Here is a 27,245-nt window from a genome sequence, read left to right as displayed (position 1 = left end):
GACATGGATGGCATACCAAACAAGCTCTCAATGGTCAGTGCCATTGTGACATTAAATCATTGCAAGCCAGAGTGCTACTCTTGCTGCTCTTGGTGATTGCACTGAATGGACTAATTGATACTGATCTATTGCTGAAAAACCAACTGTTATGACAGTGTGTGTGTTGGGGATGAGGGGAGGGTGAAACCAGCCTTCATAAAACTGTGAGTCCTTTAATGTTAATGAAAGGGTGAAACAGCGAGCACTAGACCAGGAGAAAAATGTCTGCTCTGAGAGATTTTTTCATTGGTAATTCAAATTTCTAGTTTGGATAATAAGAATTATTCCACACAATATAATTCTCATTCAGATTTTATTCCTTTTTTGGCATAATTGCATGGTGGTAAGATTTGCGTTCAACTGAACAAATGCTTGCTTAGATTTAAAATACCTAAATTACACAGATAGATTAATTAGAAATTAATTACCAACTTTATGAATGATTCATCACTGAGTATATGGCCTACAGCGTTTATGTCTTTTTAATTTGACATAGATAAATATTTAACAAAAGTTTAGTGGCCTGCAACTTGGTGGACTGTAGTGACTAACAGGATTTGCCAAAAATCTGGAACTGGGAAAAACAGGTACCTTTCTCCATTTCTGTCTTAATATTTGTGGAGTACCTACTGGGGTATACATAATTTCATGTATAATATCAGTATAATCCTCACAGCAACCCTGGGTATTTTGGAATCACTATAATCACTTAATAAAGGAGTAAATTAGGGGCCAGAGATTTTAAGGGACTTGCCAAATGGCACACAGTTTGTAAGTAGCAGAACTGGGACTGCAGCCTGTGTTCATCAGCTGCCAGAACCTGCAACTATTTTCACTTGATGCCAGGGAAGTGAGAAGCAGAAACCAAATAACCACTGACCTTTTGCAAAATAAAATAACTAGAGAACCAAATAAGATAAAATGAGCATGGTGTATGTCATCTCTGCTCCCCCAAATATATACTGGAGATTTAGAATACTAGAGGAGGGCTTCCCTGGTGGCGCAGTGATTGAGAGTCTGTCTGCTAATGCAGGGGACACGGGTTCGAGCCCTGGTCTGGGAGGATCCCACATGCCATGGAGCAACTAGGCCCGTGAGCCACAACTATTGAGCCTGCGCGTCCGGAGCCTGTGCTCCACAACGAGAGAGGCCGCGATAGTGAGAAGCCCACACACCGCGATGAAGAGTGGCCCCCACTTGCCACAACTAGAGAAAGCCCTTGCACAGAAACAAAGACGCAACACAGCAAAAATAAATAAATTAATTAATAAATTCCTACCCCCAACATCTTCTTTAAAAAAAAAAAAAAAAGAATACTAGAGGAGATTTCATTTGGTAAAGGCACCAGAAATTTCACCTGAAACAAAAGGATAAAATAGAGCAGGCAAAAGTATGTAACTCATTTTCAAAAGTAGAGTCTTCATCTAAAAGCATCATAATACTATAGGTACTTTTTGTTCCTCCTACACTTTTTTTTTTTTTTGCCATATACGGGCCTCTCACTGCTGTGGCCTCTCCCGTTGCAGAGCACAGGCTCCAGATGCGCAGGCTCAGAGGCCATGGCTCACGGGCCCAGCCGCTCCGCGGCAAGTGGGATCTTCCCCGACCGGGGCACGAACCCCTATCCCCTGCATCGGCAGGCAGACTCTCAACCACTGCACCACCAGAGAAGCCCCCTCTCACACTTTTAAGAACAGTACTGGTTGATCTTGACATAATGGCTCATTGCTGATGATTCTCACAAATAACTGCATGTGAGTTTGGGCATGAGGACCAGATAGAAATATTCTCATAATGCTAAGAAAAAAGATACAATAATATCTTAAACATCACTGCATATTTAAAAAATCAAATAAATAAAATCTTTTATAAAAAGTAACAGAAAATGTAATTAAGTTTAAAAAATAAAAGTAATGAAAGATATATTTCTCTTTTTGATGTTTGTTGTGATTTTGTATGAAAGAATATCATTATGTGTAAGGCTCAGAAATTAACAATTATTTCATTATTCATTTTTTTTACATAAGAAAAGAGGGGTCTTGAGAAATTTTGCTATATGCCTAATGTTTGTCAGCTTGTTAACAGTAGTTTTATGATTAAATGTTTTAAAATATTTCAACTTCAGCAACCATTTAAAATTATTTTAGTGTTATTAATTCAACATGAGTAATCCAATATGATAAATAATTTATCAAACATCAATGTGTCCTGAATGAGACCTTAGAACTCCTAAGACCCCAGAAAACATGGCTAAAAGTTAAGCTGCATATCTCTGTTGTCCAAAACATACACCTCATGCATATTTGCTATGAAAATAACAAAAGGTTGACTTATCAATCACTGTCTATGTTTATATATAAGCTAGAATTTAAGATAAAGTCAGAAGCACTTCATAGTAGAATTAAAACAAGGATGCAGTAGATCTAAGAAAATTTCAAGTTTTATCTCCATATTGTTTGGAGAGCTTTCTGAGAGACCAAGGGATCAAGAACAAATTACATTGCATTTCTCCTTTGCTCCTGAAGACTTTCATGAGGAGAGATCAGTCAACTGAATGCCAAAGGCAATCAAGGAAAGAAGTGAAAATGTACTGCCTACGAAATGTATAACCTATTCTACCTATATTCTTGTTTGATAATGATAATAATACAATAAAACCATATATTACACAGTAGCTTACAATGCTTTCTTATATTGTCTAGTCTGATTCTCTAAATCACTCAATAAGTAAGTATAGACTACCATGTTTCAAAGATTCACCTTGTGAATATGCATTTAGACAACTGACATTTTTAAAATGCTTAAGAAAAAAATGTGCACTTTCTTTTGTAATATAATGGTAATAATAATAGCAACGAGTAGCTTATATTTACTGAGTTGTTAGTTTGTGACAAGTACCGTTCTAAATTCCTAACAGTTTCTTACAACAACACTTTAACATACATAGTTATGAACCTTTTCCTGATAGGGAAATTGAGGCATAACATTTATAACTTAGCCAGGGCTGTAAAACCAGTAAATAAGTAATCAGCTTTTGAACTCAGTCAGGAAGTTCAACTACAGAGTTTCTACTCAATAATAAGAAAATTAATCCTCTTTCTCATTCCAAAGATGTGTTAAGAAAATATCTAAAAAAATTAAGAACAGAAAAATATAGACCCTTCTGCTTTTTGAATGACACTTTAATTCTTAAGTTTGTTTCATCACCCAAGTCACCTAATGATGCTCACCAACGCTGCAATCCATTTAAGAGGTTCAGACAAAATTCTCATTAATAGCTGACTTCCTTGTTAGAATGGGAGGTGTTGCATCTTATGTATCTGTCTTATATAGAAGTGTGACAGGTAATTGGTATTGTTCTTTTTGATATCAAACCATTTATAAGAAGGAAACTTAAAGCATTTGATCTGAGGAGTAGAGAATAAACAATTCATTAACTTAAAGTAAAGCCAGGAATTGGGAGAAGCATTTTGAGCATTTGAGATGCCTAAATGTGCCAGAATCAAATAAATACACCAGAACAGGTATATCTTTTAAAGATGAGGAATGATGTTTGGGGTAAGGGAGTGTGATGGTTAGTTTTTCTATGGGTGCAGTTGTGTGAGGCATGCTGAGATATCCCTTCTAAAGTGAAGGATGAAGTTGCTGCATCTGATCCCTTCCACAACTGGGAAAAAAGCAAAACACCTAGGAGGCCTCTCTGAACTTGGGAAACAACATATTCCTCAGCTGGGTGTGTAACTCTGGCTCATTTACTGAGTGACCTGAAAAGCTGATACTTTGAGTGAGGCCCTGTCTTAGTCATCTCAGTTTGCTATAACAAAATACCATAAACCATGTGGCTTATAAACAGCAGAAACTAATCATCAGCTGCTGTGCAAGCTGCTCTGCTACTTGGGCCCATGATCCCGGAGATCCAGTGATTCTTGAAGGATCAGTGGCAGATACAGATGCTGTTTTGGACCTTTGGCAGAACTCCTATAGGTAAATTGCAGCATAGGCCTTTAGGATTTTGGAGCAAGGCCCTGCTGTCATCTACAGATAAGCAGTTTCCTTTAGAGAAACAGCTCTGGGTCTGCTGTGGGGTGTTAGTAGAGACTGAACCCTTAACCATGGGGCACCAAGTTACCATACAACCTGAGTTACCTGTAATGAACTGGGTGTTATCTAATCTATCAAGCCATAAAGTTGGGCATGCACAGCAATGTTCTATCATCAAGTGGAAGTGATATGCAGGTGATTGGGCCTGGGCAGACCCTGAAGGCATAAATAAGTTACATGAATAAGTGATCAAAAAGCCCATGGTCCCCATTCCTTCTACACTGCCTTTACTCTCTCAGTTTGCACCTACGGCTCCATTGAGTGTTCCCTATTATCAGTTGACAGAAGAAGAAAAGCCATGGGTCTTGTTTACAGATGGTTCTGCATGACATGCAGACACCAACCAAAAGTAGACAGCTGCAGCATTATAGTCCTGCTCTGGGACATCCTGAAGGACAGTGGTAAAAGGAAATCCTCCCAGCAGGTAGAAATCTGAGCAATTAACCTACTTGTTTACTTTGCTGGGAAGGAGAAATGGCCAGATGTGTGATTATGTAGTGATTCATGGACTGTGGCCAGTGGTTTGGCTGGATGGTCAGGGACTTGGAAGGAACATAATTGAAAAATTAGTGATAAAGAAATCTGGGGAAGAGGTATGTGGATAGATCTTTCAGAATGGGCAAAACACATGAAAATATTTGTGCTCAAGTGAATGTTCACCTTAGCAGAGGAGGATTTTAATAATCTAGTGGGTAGGATGACCTATTCTATGGATGTCAGTCAATTTCTTTTCCCAGCCTCCTCTGGGAGTAGGCTCATGAAGAAAGTGGCCATGGCGTCAGGAATGAAGATTATGAATGGGCTCAGCAATGTAGACTTTCACTAATCAAAGCCAGCCTGGCTATGGCCACCACTGAGTGCCTAGTCTGCCCACAACAGCGACTAACACTAAGTCTTCAGTATGGCAAAATTCCCTGGGATGATCAGCCAACTGATAGCAGGTTGATTACATTGAACCATTTCCACTGTGGAAGGGGTGGTGTTTTGTTTTCACTGGATTAAATACTTTGGATTCAGATTTTTTTTCCCTGCATACAGTGCTTCTATCAAAACTACCATCTGTGAAATGCAGACTGTCTTAGCCACTATCATGGTATTCCATACAGCATGGCTTCTGATCAAGAAACTCATTTCACAGCAAAAGAAGTGTGGCAGTGGGCCCATTCTCATGGAATTCACTGGTCTTACCATGTTCTTCCCATTCTGAAGCTGCTGGCTTGAAAGAAGGATGTAATGGTCTTTTAAAGACTCAGTTGTAGTGCCAGCTAGGTGGCAAACCTTGCAGGGCTGGCTTAAGGTTCTCTAGAAAACTGTATATGCTCTGAATTAGCTTCCAATATATGGTGCTGTTTCATTGATAGCCAGGATTCACAAGTCCAGAATTCAAAGGGTAGAAATGGGAATGGCATCACTCACTATTATTCCTAGTGACCCACTAACAAATATTTGTTTTCTGAGGGAGGAATGCTTCCACCATGAGACACACATTGATCCATTTAACTGGAGTTTAAGACTTCCACTCAGCCACTTTTGTCTGCTCACGTCTCTGAATCAACAGGCAAAGAAGAGAGTTAATGGCATTGTCTGGAGTAATTGAACCTGACCACCAAGGGGAAATTGGACTGCTGTTCCACAGTGGAGGTAAGGAAGAGTACGTCTAGAATACAGGAGGTCCTTTAGAGTGTTTCTTAGTATTACCATGCCCCATTATTAAGGTCAATGGAAACATACAACAATCCAATGCAGGCAGGATAGCAATGCTCCAGACCTTTCAGTAATGAAAGTTGGGGTCACCCCCAGCCAAGTAAAGAACCATGGCCAGTTGAAGTGCTGCATTCTGGAATACAGAATGAATAGTGGAAGAAGGTGGTTATAAATACCTGCTATGACCAAATGACATGTGACTCATTACAGAAATGAGGATTGTAAATGTCATGAGTATTTTCTCCTTATTTTGCTATGAATATGTTTGTATGTTTATGTGTGTGCCTATATACATATATATATATATGTAAATATATATATATTCAATATGTATATCTTTGTTTTCTTTCCTATTTTATTCCATTATCATATAACATAAAATGTATTGATTTTATATCATAATATTTAAATATTGTTAATTTTATATCATAGTATTTAAGTTATGGGATATCAAGAAGAGGAGTAAACATCACTCAAGGAATTTATCTCTTCTTCTGAGCAAGAGGATAATGTGTTTTTTGTTGTAAGGAAAAGAGTTATATCATGTTAGGCAGAGTTATGGCTTTGCTATTGTATTTATCTGAAGAGTAAGTATGGTTTAAGGGGATGCATATGATTGCCAAGTTGACAAGAAGTAGACTTGTGATGATTGATTTTATGTGTCAACTTGACTGGTCACAGGGTGCTCAGAAAACATTATTTCTGGGTGTGTCTGTGAGCATGTTTCCAGATGAGATTGAATTGGTAGACTCAGTAAAGTAGATTGCCTTCTCCAGAGTGAATGGACATCATCCAATCCACTGAGGGTATGACTAGAACATAGGCAGAAAAAGGAAGGATTTGCCTCTTTTTGCTTTCTGCCTGCCAGCTTGAAATGTGACAACTCATCTCATCTTCTCTAGCCCTCAGATTAGGATTTAAACCATCAACTTCCCTGGTTCTCAGGCCTTTGGACTCAGACTGAATTATACCACCAGCTTTTCCAGGTCTTCACTTTATAGACAGCAGATCGTAGGACATAGCCACTATAATGACATACTCTTATTCCTCATAATAAATGACCTTTTATATATATCCTACTGGTTCTGTTTCTCTCCAGAACCCTACCTAACACAGGTTGCTACTAGGGACAACTTATATGAATAGATCTCAGAGTGTTTTAAACATATAACTGCTACCTGACTCAGTGCTTACTAATAGCGTTATTGATCGCTATCTACCCACTGCAAATGCAGGGTTGTACTCACTCATATCTGAGATTAGAACTAATTCTAGAAACTTTACTTTCTAAAATTGGAATCATTTACTGATTCTTGGTTTTAGTGGAATTGGAGTACAATATAGAACCTGGATTCCTGTACTGTACTGAAATCTAAACTATCAATGTGAAGTTGATAGTTAAGGAAGACAGGAAGTATGTTATAATAAAATTGTATCAATTAGTAGAGGGAGGCTGGAAGGAATTTAATTAAGACAGTCTACTAGAGGGGCTTCCCTGGTGGCGCAGTGGTTGAGAGTCTGCCTGCTAATGCAGGGGACACGGGTTCGTGCCCCGGTCCGGGAAGATCCCACATGCTGCAGAGCGGCTGGGCCCATGAGCCATGGCCGTTGAGCCTGCGCGTCCAGAGCCTGTGCTCCGCAACGGGAGAGGCCACAACAGTGAGAGGCCCGTGTACCGCAAAAAAAAAAAAAAAAGACAGTCTACTATAATCCTTGAATAGACTCAAAAAATGTAAAATTAACTTTAAAAACTTTGGATCAAAAAATAAAAATGAAATTTAAAAAATTGAATCTAAAAAGAGTAGAAAATGTTTAACAAAAGAATATTTTTAATATCATCAAAAGTCCCACAATCACTACAGTCTTGTTGGAACACCACATAGACTGGGTGTAAAACCTGGCAGAAATTCAGTTTGTTTCTTTTGAAAATGGCTAGAACAAATTTAATTAATTATCCAAAATCAGGTTGACATTGAAGATCACAATATGAAAACTATTATTTAACACTTCATGTCACTTATCGGTCAAAAATTCAAGTGTACCTAATGAGACTGAAATTTGGTTTAATTGCACAAAAATCTCAAAAATAGCAAATTCATCCCTCTAAAAGAACTGACACTTATCCATCTCTGATAGTTGCATCCAATAAGATTTGATGCCTAACATACTAGACTGGTGAGAAATTTGTGGCTAATATAAGTCAATGAACCCACTTTTATTAGCTTAAATGTACATGTGTTATAAGATTAAAAGTGGAATTTCTAAAACATCAACAAATAAATGATCTATGTGGTAAATATAGGACTAAAGACAAACAAAAAATCACATGAATAAATAATACTTTATAAAAATATGTGCTAATCATGCCAAACATTCAATCATATTAAATATATTGTATGAAATATAACTTGACTTTTAATGTAAATCAGCCTATCATTATTTGCTTCACTGCATAAATATTATATGGGAAGACTTGCTTTTTATTTCACCAATTCATTCCTTAATTCAAGTACTGTTAAGTTATATAGACTTGGAGTGAAAGTGCAGATAATATTACCAATGGTACTATGGAGGAAAACAAGTTTGAAAATCCCTATAATTATCTGCCATTTTTTCAAGATGAGTCATGCTATATGTTAACAGCTAATCATTAATTAAACAATTCAGAAATAGTCCATAAACCTACACATTAAATAATTTAAAACAGACTATAAAGATATGTAAAACATTTTATATCACAAGACTATGCATGCTAGTCCATGATATAATATACTATGTTTGTAGTTTCCCAGGGCTTCATAAAAAAAGTACCACAGGGGCTTCCCTGGTGGCACAGTGGTAGAGAGTCCGCCTGCCAATTCAGGGGACACGGGTTCGTGCCCCGGTCCGGGAAGATCCCACATGCCGCGGAGCAGCTGGGCCCGTGGGCCATGGCCGCTGAGCCTGCGTGTCCGGAGCCTGTGCTCCGCAATGGGAGAGGCCACAACAGTGAAAGGCCTGCATACTGAAAAAAAAAAAAGAAAAAAAGTACCACAAACTTGGTGGCTTAAAACAATAGAAATGTATTGCCTCATAGTTCAGGACACTACAAGTCAATCTAGGTAACAGCAGGGCCGTGTTCTCTCTAATGGCTCTAGGGAAGACTCTTTCCTTGCCTCTTCTACTTTTTAGTGCTTGCCAGCAATTCTTAGCATTCCTTAGCTTGTAGATGCATCACTCATGTCACATGACTGTCTTCTCCCTGTGTGTCTTCACATTGTCTTCTATCTTTGTGTGTCTATGTTCAAATTCCCCCTTTTTTATAAGGACACCGATTATATTGGATTATGGTCCATCTTAATGACCTCATTTTAATTTGACTATCTTTATAAAATACCTTATTTCCAGATACAGTCACATTCTGAAGTATTAGGGGTTAGAATTTCAACATCTCTTTTTGGGGAGACACAGATCAACCAATAACAATGGTCTACAACTGAAGCACTAGATTATAGTTCAAGGGTCTTCAATATTAAAATTACTTTTTTAAAGCTTTTATAGTATTTTAAAATAGCACTATTGAAGAAACTACCTGAGTGCAGCTACAGCTTATAACTTGTATGAATAAAATGAAATATTTTCTATATTATATATCATCTAAAATATAGGAGTGCCTTTTAAGGAATACAATTCTTAAAATTTGTCTCTTGAAACTCTAAACTGAGTCTGCCAGAGAGACAGGAAAACAAATTATCAATCATTAAATATCGGTTTAGTAACTTGTGGTGAATTGAAATCCCCCAAAATTCATGTCTACCCATAATTTCAGAGTGTGATTTTACTCAGGAATAACATCTTTGAAGACATAATTAAAGTAAGGATCTAGATGAGATCATACTGGAATAAGATGGGTCTAAATCCAATGAACATCCCTTTGTAAGAGATAGAAAAGAACACAGACACATAGAGAAAAAGGCAATGTGAACACTGAGACAGAGTGTTTGGAGTTATGCTGCTACAAACCAAGGGACACCAGGAGTCACCAGAAGCTGGGAGAGGCAAGAAAGGATCCTCCCCCAAAGTCTTTAGAGAGAGAGTGACCCTGTCAACAACTTGATTTTAGACTTCCATCATCCAGAATTGTGAAAGAATAAATTTCTGCTGTTTTAAGCCACTAAGTTTGTGTTAAATTGTTATGTCAGCCCTAAAACTCTACTATATCTCTTATTACCTAATGTAGAAATGCATAGAAAAATGAAAAAAAAGATATTTTTTATCAAGCAGATTTATAATCTAATAAAGCAAAACTAATAAGCACATAAATAATGACTAACAAAACTATTAAAAACTTCCCAGATATTCATGAACACCCATTCTTCAGGCCATTTCTTCCTCCATACAGGAGGGGGACAAAATGCACTTTTCACAACTTTGGTAACTAGAATAGTTTTCCTTCAATGCTTATGTTCAGGGCCTTGCTTGTTTGAGCTGTATTATAGCAGCTGTTTGGATATTTTCTGTAATGTCAAGGTCAACATTCCTGCAGTCTGTATTGTGACTGAGAATAAATGTAATATAGCCTTGGGAAAGTGGGTCAGTTTGTTACACGGATCTTCCCTCAAAAGAGTAAATGATTTTGATGCTCTCTACTAATATAGATTGAAAAGAATGTATTCACCAAATCAGTAGTACCATGGCAAATGCCAGAGGTGATGTTGTTCTGTTCTTGTAAATATGCATCATCTGACATAACAGTTGTTGCACTGAGAAGTACTGCTTATTATATTTATGGTAGTTCATCATCATCCACCATGCTCCATGGTTTTGGCAGGGGTCAGAGAGTAACCGAATGGGGTTAAGATAGAGACCACCACTCCTAAATCTTAATAGTTTAATGTGGTGCTTTCTTCCCAAGATGATATATTACTTCTGACTTGCTCTCTTGGCTGGAGAAGTAGGCAGTTTCAAGAGTTTCTCTTAGTTCTTCTTAACTTAATGATTCTTATTGATGAGTTATCTCAATTCCTTTAAATATCCATACCAATTATGAACTAGGAGCTGCAAAAATGGTTATACAGTGGGTCAGTGAATACTGTGGGATGGCTGCATGATAAATTGGGTTAGAACTCTATTCAATATATAGGTTATTTTTTCTTCATGTCTAAAAGGAGAACTAGGGGCTTCCCTGGTGGCGCAGTGGTTGAGAGTCCGCCTGCCAATTCAGGGGACATGGGTTCGTGCCCCCGTCCAGGAAGATCCCACATGCCTCGGAGCAGCCCGTGAGCCATGGCCGCTGAGCCTGCGCGTCCGGAGCCTGTGCTCCGCAACGGGAGAGGCCACAACAGTGAGAGGTCTGCGTACCGCAAAAACAAACAAACAAACAAACAAAAAATAAAAATAAAAGGAGAACTAAAGTAGCTTATAGGTCCTTTGGTAAAGTGTATGCCCTAGAAATGGCTGAGTATGTCTCTTTTTTCAAAGTAAAATTTGTCTGTAACTGGCTACAGGTTGCTTTACAAAATACTGAGAATATATTGTTATATATACTTATGGTGGCATTGTACAATCTTTCTTCAGGGGGACTCATATTCTCATAATCAATGGACTACAACTCTAAGAACTGACTCACATCTGAAAATTGGAGGAAACATTTTAATTTTCTACTATATTAAAGTACATTAACCTTCCACTCTTCTAGACATTTTCTAGAAGTTCTAAACATTTTCTGGTAATACAATTCAAATAATACACCTCTTTTAGCCTTCTGACCCCTTATGCAACTCACTGCTAAGGCAATTCTGGCATTCCTATTTTATTTACCATAAGCCAACGTCCAACATGCAGGCTTTAACTGGATATCTCAACAATATAACAAGACAAGCATTTGGTCCATGTCAGGACATAAATTCCTGAGTTACAAAGGATTCAATAATCTTGCTCCCATCCAGCTTTATATTCTATATTCCCTTGTCTAATACCTCCAAGATCAACTTCCAGGTATGTTTACTCCGATCCTGCCAGGGACTTATTGAACAGTTCTTACAGTTCTTTGGGTATATATACTATTTTCTCCCAAAAATGGAATTGCATTGTCCCTTAGGCTGTACTGTTAATTGACCCTAGTTATTGGTCTAGTGGCAATGAACAGAAGTAGAGGAGAATTTTGAAGAGGACAATCATCAACTTGTGAGCTCTTACCAAATTTTAGACAAGGGAGGGAAGAGGCTTCTCCTCTTTCAGTGAGGTAGGTGCTGCTTCTATCAGCATAGAGATACAAAGCAAATTATGGGTTCATGAATCTTAAGTTCATTATTCAAACATCCTCATCCCAGACAAGTCTCAGAGTATTAATCTTATCCTACCAGGGAGCTGAATTAAACTTAAACCTGTAAATGCTAAGCATTCAGTATCATCTGTAACTCCACTGCACTTGCAATTAATTCTTGGTCCCAATTATTGGCTTAGTCAACCCTGTAGGATATAATGTCTCTAAATAATTGCTGTGAAAGCCTTTTGACTTTTACAGTATGTCTTGGATTTTAAGTGCTGTAACCTAAATGTGTCCTTTTCTTTTTAAAAGGCTTACAAGCCATTAACAAATAAATCATCTAAATTCACAACTTTGTAATTACCCTGCTCCCATTCCTTTCAATACCCCACTACCACATAAGCCTATACTTCAAGTAACATCTGCTTCTAAACCAAGTATTGCTAATTATGACACTACTACATTCCAAGGGTTTATCTCCCTACTTACCACTAGTAATATAGTCCTTAATATCACCATGTGATAGATGAGTGATAAAATTCTATCATATTAAACTCAGTATGGGGTTTTCAGTGTCACATCTGATTCTAAATACCCTATCTTTTGTTATCCTTAGAAAGCAGAACCTGAAAAAATAGCTTTTATGAAGGCAGTTTATTTGGGGATGTAATTTCAGAGAAGAGATATGGAGATCTGGAAAGAGTATAAAGAAAAAAGAGAAAACTAACCCAAGGGTGCATTATTGAACTGGTCTTCACTTTTGCCAACAGGGGATCATCCTACTGTGAACCTCTGAAGAATCCTGCAAAATACACACGCAAATTGTACGTGTAAGTACTAGCGAGGAGAATACTTATCTGCTGATTACTGCCCTCACTGTGCAGGGGCTGTCCCATGAGTTGTTAACTTCCAGGTATTTCCAGGTTTATGTTTGGGAGAGTAAGCATACTACATGGAGACATTTAAACCCTAGCACAAAATTAAAGGTATGAGGTGCAGCTGATGAAAGGTGTTGTCAAATTACACTTATACAAATATGGTAACCATGGCAACTTCTAGAATAAAATGTATTCTAGAGCATTTGCTCCCAACTTTGTTGCACATCAGAATCACCAGGAAATTTTATTAAAACACATATTTCTGAGCTCCATGTCCATAGTTTCTTATTTAGGAGATTTGTGATAGAGCCAGAAAATTTGACTTTCTTGTAAGTTCCCTGGTGTTGTTGATACTGATGCTCCTGGGACCACTGTCCTAAAGCATGTGAGGTGGAAAACAAGAACTGTCTTATATGAAAATACACAGTTTATTCAAGCAAGATAACAGATTAACACAAAAATAATTGGGTGATGAGTATTGGGATATAGAATATGCACATAATCTCAAAATACCACCTTCCAAATTGCTTATTAATTGAAAAGAGACAGTATATAGTTGAAAGATATGGAGGATAAAATTTAGCCAAATGATCCAGTTTTGCACCATTGATAATGGAGCATACTGATATTATGTGTTTTCTAGTATGACGAGAAAACACATTATCAACCATATATTATCAATTGTTTAACTTGGAAGCCAACTGACATAGATTCTTAAATATATACATATCAGATAAGGCAAATTGGAGGGTACTACTCTAGAAAAAGAACACCAAAGAAACATAACAATAAATTCTTAAGTCTTGATTAAAAGTTGGGGGGAGGAAGGGCAGATGGAAAAGACACTATTGGTACAATTAGATAAATTTAAGACCATATTTTAGTTTATATTATTATACCAATGCTAAATTTTGTATATATGATAATTGTATTGTGATTTTATAGGAGAATACTCTTATTCTAGGCGTGCATACAGAAGATTTACAGTAGAAATTCCATGACACTATCAAATTACTTTTAGACATTCAGCACAAAAATAATAAAAAATATGTATAGGAATAGATAAGGCAAACTACTAACACTTATCAAATCTAGGTAAAAGATATATAGGTGGTCATTATACCGTTTCTTTAATTTTCTGTACATTTTAAATCTTTGAAAATAAAATAAATTGAAAAAGTACAAGATATAACATGATGAATGCCATCAAATAAACCCTAGAAACATTTTGAAATTATTCAAAATAGTATGAGATAACTCCTAGAATGAGAAATTGGAGGAAGTTTCATCCAGACTGACAAATCTGCATTAGGTCTTGAAAATCATAGAATTTTGACAGGCAGACATGGAAGAGAGAAACACTCCAGAGAGGATAATGATATGAGCCAAGCATAAAAAGATAATGCTCAGTAGTATTATTATTGCTATCAACAATAACAGCTAAATTTCATTTCTAACATGTTCAAGACATTAAAGGATTCTAAAAAAATTGAGATAAATTAGCCAGTACTTTGAAAGAATTAATAACAGCTTTGCTAAGTTACATTCAGGTGCCAAATAGAATCCAATAAGTTTCCAAATACTAAGTGCCTTAGTTTTAAGGCATAAACCAGCATATCATACATCTAAGTGAGGTATTTGTAATTCCTGTTATAATATATAACACACCTATAAGATTTTTTAAAATAATGAATTATATTTAGCCATAGTTCTTTTCCCAGAAATTAATAGATTATTTATGGTGTGAATTTTCAAAAATGGATACATTGATAATCTTATAGATTCTATAAGATTCAGGAATCTTATAGATACCTGCCCTCAGAAATTGATAGTCTGGCAGATGGCTTAGGTTATTCTGAATTTTTATTTGCTTTTTGTGTATAAGTCCTTTGTCTCTTCCTAGATAAATAGCATAAGGTCAGATACATATTATAAATTCTTAAAGTCCCAGTGCCAGCACTGTAAATTGCATGTGATAAATGTTTATTGCTCATATACTTGAATGTGCCATTTTCTTTGCTATAATATTTGCCAACTTGCTACAAACTTGAGAACTTGTTTCTACCTCCCAAACTGGCCTGTCTCAAGCACCCCGCCCCAAAAAGCATATATCTTAGGGGAGAAATTCCTTTATAGATTTGATTGTTTTTTTTTATTTCTTAAAATTCTCCATATCCAGGGAACTCTCAGAATACTCCTTCTGAAAGAGGGTTGATTCTCTTGGAAGAGATGCAGAAAACCCTTCCTTTATCTGCTCTTCCCAAAGGTTCTCACAATAAAAAGGCTCTTAAGTCCTGAAGAGTATAATAGCAGTGTCCTGTTCCAAGAAGCTCACTTTGAGTGAAGTGGAACTTAAATTTCTCTAGACCTCTAAAAAAGGTAAACCACCCAAAGACCAGGCTTCTATCTCCCTTTCTCTCTTCATCTCTCTCTCTCCCTCGCTCCTTCCCACCCTTCCTCCTTTTCTCTCCATTTGTTTACCAATGCCTCTTTTATTGGTGTTAACTTTCTATTCTAAAGAAAGACATCCCTATGCACACAGAGCAAATCAGCCTGAAATAGCACAGCTACCTGACTTTGCAGCCCAAAGCTCAGTATTTTTAGCTATAACAAGATATCATGATCTTTATCATGTAAAAAATTAATAAACAGAAACCTTAATTAAATAGAGCTGGGAGATCAGAAGAGGGAGCTCTCACACCCTGTGAAAGTAGCAGCAGAGCCCAACAGGAAGGAAGACTCTTCTTTCAACAATTCAGCAAATGAAAATCCATGGACTTCTTTTCCTCCTGCTCTCCCAGCTTCCTTTTCCTCTCTATAAAAATGTTCTCCTTCCTTGCTGTGCAAGGACTTGTACGTGGTTCTCCATAGACCCCGAAGTGCAATTTTCTGCTGATCCCTAATAAACTTATCTTTGCTAGAGAAACAACTGGCAGTCTATTTGTTTTAGGTCAACAATCACTTTATTAATTTGCTTACCTCTGAAGTCAGTGGTTTTATATATGTCTGTCACTACTATCATTGTTATTGTCATCATGGAATGTAATCCTTTCCAAAACAATTACTATCACATTTTGATGGCCAGATTCTGCTTCCTACAGTGGAAAAATATGAAGGCTGCCGCTGATTTAATGATTGACCATTGCTCAGCAAACTGACCTTTCAAGTGGTCACAATATTTTACAACACTATCAAATCTATTAAAGTAGGTTTAGTGGAGACTCAGGGGGAAGATGGCGGAAGAGTAAGACACGGAGATCACCTTCCTCCCCACAGATACACCAGAAATACATCTACACGTGGAACAACTCCAACAGAACACCTACTGAAGGCTGACAGAAGACCTCAGACCTCCCAAAAGGCAAGAAACTCCCCACGTACCTGGGTAGGGCAAAAGAAAAAAAGAAAAAACAGAGACAAAAGAATAGGGACGGCACCTGCACCAGTGGGAGGGAGCTGTGAAGGAGGAAAAGTTTCCACACACTAGGAAGCCCCTTCGCGGGCGGAGACTTTGGGAGGCGGAGGGGGGAGCTTCGAAGCCGCGGAGGAGTGCACAGCAACAGGGGTGCGGAGGGCAAAGCGGGGAGATTCCCGCACAGAGGATCGGTGCCGACCGGCACTCACCAGCCCGAGAGGCTTGTCTGCTCACCCGCCGGAGCGGGCGGGGCTGCGAGCTGAGGCTCGGGTTTCGGTCGGAGCGCAGGGAGAGGACTGGGGTTGGCGGCTTGAACATAGCCTGAAGGGGTTAATTCACCACGGCTAGCCGGGAGGCAGTCCGGGAAAAAGTCTGCACCTGCCGAAGAGGCAAGAGACTTTTTCTTGCCTCTTTGTTTCCTGGTGCGCGAGGAGAGGGGTTTAAGAGTGCTGCTTAAAGGAACTCCAGAGACGGGTGCGAGCCGCGGCTAAAAGCACGGACCGCAGAGACGCTAAGGCTGCTACTGCCGCCACCAAGGGGCCTGTGTGCGAGCACAGGTCACTATCCACACCCCTCTTCCGTGGAGCCTGTGCAGCCCACCACTGCCAGGTTCCCGGGATCCACGGACAACTTCCCCGGGAGAACGCACGGCGGGCCTCAGGCTGGTGCAACGTCATGCTGGCCTCTGACGCCGCAGGCCCGCTCCGCACACAGTGCCCCTCCCTACCCCCCACCCCCGGCCTGAGTGCGCCAGAGCCCCCGAATCAGCGGCTCCTTTAACCCCGTCCTGTTTGAGCAAAAAACAGATGCCCTCCAGCGACCTACACGCAGAGGCAGGGCCAAATCCAAAGCTGAGCCCCTGTGAGCTGTGAGAACAAAGAAGAGAAAGGGAAATCTCTCCCAGCAGCCTCAGAAACAGCGGATTAAAGCTCCACAATCAACTTGATGTACCCTGCATCTGTGGAATGCATGAATAGACAACGAGTCATCCCAAATTGAGGAGGTGGGCTTCGAGAACAAGATCTATGATTTTTTTCCCCTTTTCCTCTTTTTGTGAATGTGTATGTGTATGCTTCTGTGTGAGATCTTGTCTGTACAGTTTTGCTTCCACCATTTCTCCTAGGGTTCTATCCGTCCATGTATTTTTTAAATTTTTTTCTTAATAATTAATTTTAATAACTTTATTATACTTTTCTTTCTTTCTTTCTTTCTTTCTTTCTTTCTTTCTTTCTTTCTTTCTTTCTTTCTTTCTTTCTTTCTTTCCTTCCTTCCTTCCTTCCTTCCCTCCTTTAGACAACGAATCATCCCAAATTGAGGAGGTGGTCTCAGAGAGCAAGATTTATGATTTTTTTCCCCTTTACCTCTTTTTGTGAGGGTGTATGTGTATGCTTCTGTGTAAGATTTTGTCTGTATAGCTTTGCATCCAACATTTGTCCTAAGGTTCTATCCGTCCCTTTTTTTTTATAAATATTTTTTTAATTCAATAATTTTATTATATTTTATTTTACTGTATCTTCTTTCTTTCTGTCTTTTTTCCTTCCTTCCCTCCTTCCTTCCTTCCTCCCTCCCTCCCTCCTTTCTTTCCTTCTTGCCTTCTTTCCTTCTTTGCTTCTTTCTTATTCCTTCCTTCCCTCCTTTCTTTCTTTCTTTCTTTCTTCATACTTCTACTAATTCTCTCTACTTTTTCTCCCTTTTATTCTGAGCTGTGTGGATGAAAGGCTCTTGGTGCTCCAGCCACAAGTCAGGCTCTGCCTCTGAGGTGGAGAGCCAACTTCAGGACACTGGTCAACAAGAGACCTCCCAGCTCCACATAATATCAAACGGCGAAAATCTCCTAGAGACCTCCATCTTAACACCAACACCCAGCTTCACTCAACGACCAGCAAGCTACAGTGCTGGACAACCTATGCCAAAGAACTAGCAAAACAGGAACACAACCCCACCGATTAGCAGAGAGGCTGCCTAAAATCATAATAAGGCCACAGACACCCCAAAACACACCACCAGACATGAACCTGCCCACTAGAGAGACAAGATCCAGCCTCATCCACCAGAACACAGGCACTAGTCCCCTCCACCAGGAAGCCTACACAACCCACTGAACCAACCTTAGCCACTGGAGACAGACATTAAAAACAACGGGAACTACGAACCTGCAGCCTGCAAAAAGGAGACCCCAAATACGGTAAGATAAGCAAAATGAGAAGACAGAAAAACACACAGCAGATAAAGGAGCAAGATAAAAATGCACCAGACCTAACAAATGAAGAGGAAATAGGCAGTCTACCTGAAAAAGAATTCAGAATAATGATAGTAAGGATGATCCAAAATCTTGGAAATAGAATGGACAAAATGCAAGAAACAGTTAACAAGGACCTAGAAGAAATAAAGATGAAACAAGCAACGATGACCAACACAGTAAATGAAATTAAAAGTACTCTAGATGGGATCAATAGCAGAATAACTGAGGCAGAAGAATGGATAAGTGACCTGGAAGATAAAATAGTGGAAATAACTACTGCAGAGCAGAATAAAGAAAAAAAGAATGAAAAGAACTGAGGACAGTCTCAGAGACCTCTGGGACAACATTAAATGCACCAACATTTGAATTATAGGGGTTCCAGAAGAAGAAGAGAAAAAGAAAGGGACTGAGAAAATATTTGAAGAGATTATAGTTGAAAACTTCCCTCATATGGGAAAGGAAATAGTTAATCAAGCCCAGGATGCACAGAGAGTCCCATACAGGATAAATCCAAGGAGAAATACGCCAAGACACGTATTAATCAAACTGTCAAAAATTAAATACAAAGAAAGCATATTAAAAGCAGCAAGGGAAAAACAACAAATAACACACAAGGGAATCCCCATAAGGTTAACAGCTGATCTCTCAGCAGAAACCCTACAAGCCAGAAGGGAGTGGCAGGACATACTGAAAGTGATGAAGGAGAAAAACCTGCAACCAAGACTACTCTACCCACAAGGATCTCATTCAGATTTGATGGAGAAATTAAAACCTTTACAGACAAGCAAAAGCTGAGAGAGTTCAGCACCACCAAACCAGCTTTACAACAAATGCTAAAGGAATTTCTCTAGACAAGAAACACAAGAGAAGGAAAAGACCTATAATAACGAACCCAAAACAATTTAGAAAATAGGAACATACATATCGATAATTACCTTAAATGTAAATGGACTAAATGCTCCCACCAAAAGACACAGATTGGCTGAATGGATACAAAAACAAGACCCTTATATATGCTGTCTACAAGAGACCCACTTCAGACCTAGAGACACATACAGACTGAAAGTAAGGGGATGGAAAAAGATATTCCATACAAATGTAAACCAAAAGAAACCTGGAGTAGCAATTCTCATATCAGAGAAAATAGATATTAAAATAAAAACTATTAGAAGAGACAAAGAGGGACAACTACATAACGATCAAGGGATTGATCCAAGAAGAATATATAACAATTGTAAATATTTATGCACCCAACATAGGAGCACCTCAATACATAAGGCAAGTACTAACAGCTATAAAAGGGGAAATCGACAGTAACACATTCATAGTAGGGGACTTTAACACCCCACTTTCACCAATGGACAGATCATGCAAAGTGAAAATAAATAAGGAAACACAAGCTTTAAATGATACATTAAACAAGATGGACTTAATTGATATTTATAGGATATTCCATCCAAAAACAACAGAATACACATTTTTCTCAAGTGCTCATGGAACATTCTCCAGGATCAATCATATCTTGGGTCACAAATCAAGCCTTGGTAAATTTAAGAAAATCGAAATTTTATCAAGTATCTTTTCCAACAACAATGCCATGAGACTAGATATCAACTACAGGAAAAGATCTGTAAAAAATACAAACACATGGAGGCTAAACAATACACTACTTAATAATGAAGTGATCACTGAAGAAATCAAAGAGGAAATAAAATAATACCTAGAAACAAATGACAATGGAGACACAACGACCCAAAACCTGTGGGATGCAGAAAAAGCTGTTCTAAGGGGGAAGTTTATAGCAATACAAGCCCACCTTAAGAAGCAGGAAACATCTCGAATAAACAACGTAACCTTGCACCTCAAGCAATTAGAGAAAGAAGAACAAAAAAACCCCAAAGCTAGCAGAAGGAAAGAAATCATAAAAATCAGATCAGAAATAAATGATAAAGAAATGAAGGAAACAATAGCAAAGATCAATAAAACTAAAAGATGGTTCTTTGAGAAGATAAACAAAATAGATAAACCACTAGCCAGACTCATCAAGAAAAAAAGGGAGAAGACTCAAATCAATAGAATTAGAAATGAAAAAGGAGAAGTAACGACTGACACTGCAGAAATAAAAAAGATCATGAGAGATTACTACAAGCAACTCTATGCCAATAAAAAGGACAATCTGGAAGAAATGGACAAATTCTTAGAAATGCACAACCTGCCAAGACTGAATCAGGAAGAAATAGAAAATATGAACAGACCAATCACAAGCACTGAAATTGAAACTGTGATTTAAAATCTTCCAACAAACAAAAGCCCAGGACCAGAAGGCTTCACAGGCAAATTATATCAAATATTTAGAGAAGAGCTAACACCTACCCTTCTCAAACTCTTCCAAAATATAGCAGGGGGAGGAACACTCCCAAATTCCTTCTACAAGGTCACCATCACCTTGATACCAAAACCAGACAAGGATGTCACAAAGAAAGAAAACTACAGGCCAATATCACTGATGAACATAGATGCAAAAATCCTCAACAAAATACTAGCAAACAGAATCCAACAGCACATTAAAAGGATCATACACCATGATCAAGTGGGGTTTATTCCAGGAATGCAAGGATTCTTCAATATATGCAAATCAATCAATGTGATACACCATATTAAAAAATTGAAGGAGAAAAACCATATGATCATCTCAATAGATGCAGAGAAAGCTTTTGACAAAATTCAACACCCATTTATGATAAAACCCTGCAGAAAGTAGGGTTTTATCCTCAACATAATAAAGGCCATATATGACAAACCCACAGCCAACATCATCCTCAATGGTGAAAAACTGAAAGCATTTCCACTAAGATTAGGAACAAGACAAGGTTGCCCACTCTCACCACTCTTATTCAACATAGTTTTGGAAGTTTTAGCCACAGCAATCAGAGAAGAAAAGGAAATAAAAGGAATCCAAGTTGGAAAAGAAGAAGTAAACCTGTCACTGTTTGCAGATGACATGATACTATACATAGAGAATCCTAAAGATGCTACCAGAAAACTACTAGAGCTAAGCAATGAATTTGGTAAAGTAGCAGGATACAAAATGAATGCACAGAAATCTCTTGCATTCCTATATACTAATGATGAAAAAGCTGAAAGTGAAATCAAGAAAACACTCCCATTTACCATTGCAACAAAAAGAACTAAATATTTAGGAATAGACCTACCTAAGGAGACAAAAGACGTGTATGCAGAAAATTATAAGACACTGATGAAAGAAATTAAAGATGAGACAAACATATGGACAGATATACCATGTTCTTGGATTGGAAAAATCAACATTGTGAAAATGACTCTACTACCCAAAGCAATCTATAGACTCAATGCAATCCCTATCAAACTACCACTGGCATTTTTCACAGAACTAGAACAAAAAATTTCACAATTTGTATGGAAACACAAAAGACCACGAATAGCCAAAGCAATCTTGAGAACGAAAAAAGGAGCTGGAGAAATCAGGCTCCCTGACTTCAGACTATACTACAAAACTACAGTAATCAAGACAGTATGGTACTGGCACAAAAGCAGAAAGATAGATCAATGGAACAGGATAGAAAGCCCAGAGATAAACCCACACAATATGGACACCTTATCTTTGATAATGGTGGCAGGAATGTACAGTGGAGAAAGGACAGCCTCTTCAATAAGTGGTGCTTGGAAAACTGGACAGATACATGTAAAAGTATGAGATTAGATCACTCCCTAACTCCATACACAAAAATAAACTCAAAATGGATTAAAGACCTAAATGTAATGCCAGAAACTATCAAACTCTTAGAGGAAAACATAGGCAGACACTATGACATAAATCACAGCAAGATCCTTTCTGACCCACCTCCTAGAGTAATGGAAATAAAAACAAAAATAAACAAATGGGACCTAATGAAACTTCAAAGCTTTTGTACAGCAAAGGAAACCATACACAAGACCAAAAGACAACCCTCTGAATGGGAGAAAATATTTGCAAATGAAGCACTGACAAAGGATTAATCTCCAAAATTTACAAGCAGCTCATGCAGCTCAATAACAAAAAAACAAACAACCCAATCCAAAAATGGGCAGAAGACCTAAATAGACATTTCTCCAAAGAAGATATCCAGACTGCCAACAAACACATGAAAGAATGCTCAACATCATTAATCATTAGAGAAATGCAAATCAAAACTACAATGAGATATCATCTCACACCAGTCAGAATGGCCATCATAAAAAAATCTAGAAACAGTAAATGCTGGAGAGGGTGTGGAGAAAAGGGAACACTCTTGCACTGCTGGTGGGAATGTGAATTGGTTCAGCCACTATGGAGAACGGTATGGAGGTTCCTAAAAAAACTACAAATAGAGCTACCATATGACCCAGCAATCCCACTACTGGGCATATACCCTGAGAAAACCAAAATTCAAAGAGTTATGTACCAAAATGTTCATTGCAGCTCTATTTACAATAGCCAGGACATGGAAACAACCTAAGTGCCCATCATCAGATGAATGGATAAAGAAGATGTGGCACATATATACAATGGAATATTACTCAGCCATAAAAAGAAACGAAATTGAGCTCTTTGTAATGAGATGGATAGACCTAGAGTCTGTCATACAGAGTGAAGTACGTCAGAAAGAAAAGGACAAATACCGTATGCTAACACATATATATGGAATTTAAGAAGAAAAAAAAATGTTATGAAGAACCTAGGGGTAAGACAGGAATAAAGACACAGACCTACTGGAGAATGGACTTGAGGATATGGGAAGGGGGGAGGGTGAGCTGTGACAGGGCGAGGGAGAGTCATAGACATATACACAGTACCAAACATAAGGTAGATAGCTAGTGGGAAGCAGCCTCATGGCACAGGGATATAGGTTCAGTGCTTTGTGACCGCCTGGAGGGGTGGGATAGGGAGGATGGGAGGGAGGGAGATGCAAGAGGGAAGAGATATGGGAACATATGTATATGTATAACTGATTCACTTTGTTATAAAGCAGAAACTAACACACCATTGTAAAGCAATTATACCCCAATAAAGATGTTAAAAAAAAAGTAGATGAGATTGATAATGTCATAATTTGTGTAAATTTTTAATGATACTGTTTTGTCATTGAGAATTAATTCACATTAAATAATTCTATGAAACGAGTTTTAATGAAATAAATAGCTGGTTAATTTCTATTTTAAAAAGTAGGCTTAGTGATTATGATTCATACATTTATTTTTTCTACAAACTTTCTGGTGTACACTTACAACAAAGACCAATCCAAATCTAGTTCTCAGCAGATTTCCTAGCTTGCATTCAGTTCTTTAATTTAGTTGCAACTTCTAAAATCAAGGGAAAAAAAGAGATTTTTGACTTCAAAAGCAAAGCTCAGAATTTGGTTCAGGACAGTGGAGTAGAAGGATGTGTACTCACTCCCTCTTGCGAGAGTACTGGAATCACAACTAACTGTTGAACAATCATCTACAGGAAGACACTGGAATTCACCAAAAAAGATATTCCACATCCAAAGAAAAAGGAGAAGCCACAATGAGACCATTAGGAGGGGCACAAATAAAAAAAAAATTAAATTAAGGAATAAATTCTACTCCAGATCAGCATGAGGTGAAACTAAAAACCCATATGACCATTTTGCAGGAATCATGTATTATTACTACCGAATGAATATTTGGGTCATATAAAGAGCAACATATACAACAGTGTAGAAGACAGTATGTGGCCACATGAGTCAAATTGAGTTCTCCATTGTTTATATTTGAGCTTTGCTTTATATATATATTTTTTTCCACCTAATTTTATTTTTATTTTATTAATTTACAATTTTTATACAGCAGGTTCCTATTAGTTATCTATTTTATACATATAAGTGTATATATGTCAATCCCAATCTCCCAATTCATCCCACCACCACCACTACAACCCCCCACCCCCCACTTCCCCCCTTGCTGTCCATATATTTGTTCCCTACATGTGTCTCTATTTCTGCCTTGCAAACCGGTTCATCTGTACCATCTTTCTAGATTCCACATATATGTGTTAATATATGATATTTGTTTTTCTCTTTCTGACTTAGTTTACTCTGTATGACAGCCACTAGGTCCATCAACATCTCTACTAATGACCTAATTTCGTTCCTTTTTATGGCTGAGTAATATTCCATTGTATATATGTACCATATCTTCTTTATCCATTCATCTGTCAATGGGCATTTAGGTTGTTTCCATGACCTGGCTATTGTAAATAGTGCTGCAATGAGCATTGGGGTGCATGTGTATTTTTGAATTATGGGTTTCTCTGGGTATATGTCCAGTAGTGGGATTGCTGGGTGATATGGTAATTCTATTTTTAGTTTTTTTTTTTTTTTTTTTTTTTTGCGGTACACGGGCCTCTCACTATTGTGGCCTCTCCTGCTGCGGAGTGCAGGCTCCGGTTGCGCAGGCTCAGCGGCCATGGCTAACGGGCCCAGCCGCTCCGTGGCATGTGGGATCTTCCCGGACTGGGGCACAAACCTGTGTCCCTTGCATCGGCAGACGGACTCTCAACCACTGCGCCACCAGGGAAGTCCTATTTTTCGTTTTTTTAAGGAACCTTAATACTGTTCTCCAGAGTGGCTGTATCAATTTGCATTCCCACCAACAGTGTAAGAGAGTTGCCTTTTCTCCACACCCTCTCCAGCATTCGCTGTTTGTAGATTTTCTGAAGATGCCCCTTCCAACAAGTGTGAGGTGATACCTCATTGTAGTTTTGATTTGCATTTCTCTAATAATTTGTAATGTTGAACACCTTTTCATGTGCCTCTTGGCCATCTGTATGTCTTCTTTGGAGAGATGTCTACTTAGGTCTTCTGCCCACTTTTTGATTGGGTTGTTTGTTTTTTTTTAATATTGAGCTGCATGAGCTGTTCATATATTTTGGAGACTAATCCCTTGTCCATTGATTTGTTTGCAAATATTTTCTCCCATTCTGAGGGTTGCCTTTTCATCTTTTTTATAGTTTCCTTCGCTGTGCAAAAGCATTTAAGTTTCATTAGGTTCCATTTGTTTATTTTTGTTTTTATTTTCATTACTCTGGGGGGGGGTCAAAAAAGATCTTGCTGTAATTTATGTCAAAGAGTGTTCTTCCTATGTTTTCCTCTTAGAGTTTTATAGTGTCTGGTCTTATATTTAATCTTTAATCCATTTTGATTTTATTTTTGTGTATGGTGTCAGAGAGTTTTTTTAATTTCATTCTTTTACATGTAGCTGTCCAGTTTCCCCAGCACCACTTATTGAAGAGACTGTCTTTTCTCCATTGTATATCCTTGCTTCCTTTGTCATAGATTAGTTGACCATAAGTGCATGGATTTATCTCTGAGCTTTCTGTCCTGATCCATTGATCTATATTTCTGTTTTTATGCCAGTGTCATATTGTCTTGATTACTGCAGCTTTGTAATATAGTCTGAAGCCAGGGAGTCTGATTCCTCTAGCTCCATTTTATTCCCTCAAGATTTCTTCGGCTGTTCAGGGCCTTTAGTGTCTCCATACAAATTTTAATATTTTTTTTTCCTCTAGATCTGTAAGAAATGCCATTGGTAATTTGATAGGGATTGCATTGAATCTGTAGATTGCTTTGGGTAATATAGTCATTTTCACAATATTGATTCTTGCAGTTCAAGAACATGGTATATCTCTCCATCTGTTTGTGTCATTTTTGATTTCTTTCAACAGTGTCTTATAGTTTTCTGGGTACAGGTCTTTTACCTCCTTAGGTAGGCTTATTCCTAGGTATTTTATTCTTTTTGTTGCAATGGTGAATGGGATTGTTTCCTTAATTTCTCTTTCTGATCTTCCATTGTTAGTGTATAGGAATGCCAGAGATTTCTGTGCATTAATTTTGTATCCTGCAACTTTACCAAATTCATTGATTAGCTCTAGTAGTTTTCTGGTGGAATTTTTAGGATTCTCTATGTATAGTATCATGTCATCTGCAAACAGTGACAGTTTTTACTTCTTCTTTTCCAAGTTGTATTCCTTTTATTTCTTTTTCTTCTCTGACTGCAGTGGCACGGACTTCCAAATCTATGTTGAATAATACTGATGAGAGTGGACATCTTTGTCTTGTTCCTGATCTTAGAGGAAATGCTTTCAGTTTATCACCATTGAGAACGATGTTTGCTGTGGGTTTGCCATATATGGCCTTTACTATGTTGAGGTAGGTCCCTCTATGCCTACTTTCTGGAGAGTTTTTATCATAAATGGGTGTTGAATTTTTTCAAAAGCTTTTTCTGCATCTGTTGTTATGATCATAAGGTTTTTATTGTTCAACTTGTTAATATGGTGTATCACATTGATTGATTTGTGTATATTGAAGAATCCTTGGATCCCTCGGATATATCCCACTTGATCATGGTGTGTGATAATTTTAATGTGTTGTTGGATTCTGTTTGCTAGTATTTTGTTGAGGATTTTTGCCTCTATATTCATCAGTGATATTGGTGTGCAATTTCCTTTTTTTTGTAGTATCTTTGTCTGGTTTTGGTATCAGGGTGATGGTGGCCTCATAGAATGAGTTTGGGAGTATTCCTTCCTCTGCAATTTTTTGGAAG

This window comes from Lagenorhynchus albirostris, chromosome 5, assembly GCF_949774975.1.
Source record: "Lagenorhynchus albirostris chromosome 5, mLagAlb1.1, whole genome shotgun sequence".
NCBI classification, from domain to species: Eukaryota; Metazoa; Chordata; class Mammalia; order Artiodactyla; family Delphinidae; genus Lagenorhynchus; species Lagenorhynchus albirostris.
The sequence above is the reverse complement of the archived record's forward strand: the minus strand, read 5'-3'. Positions refer to the sequence as shown.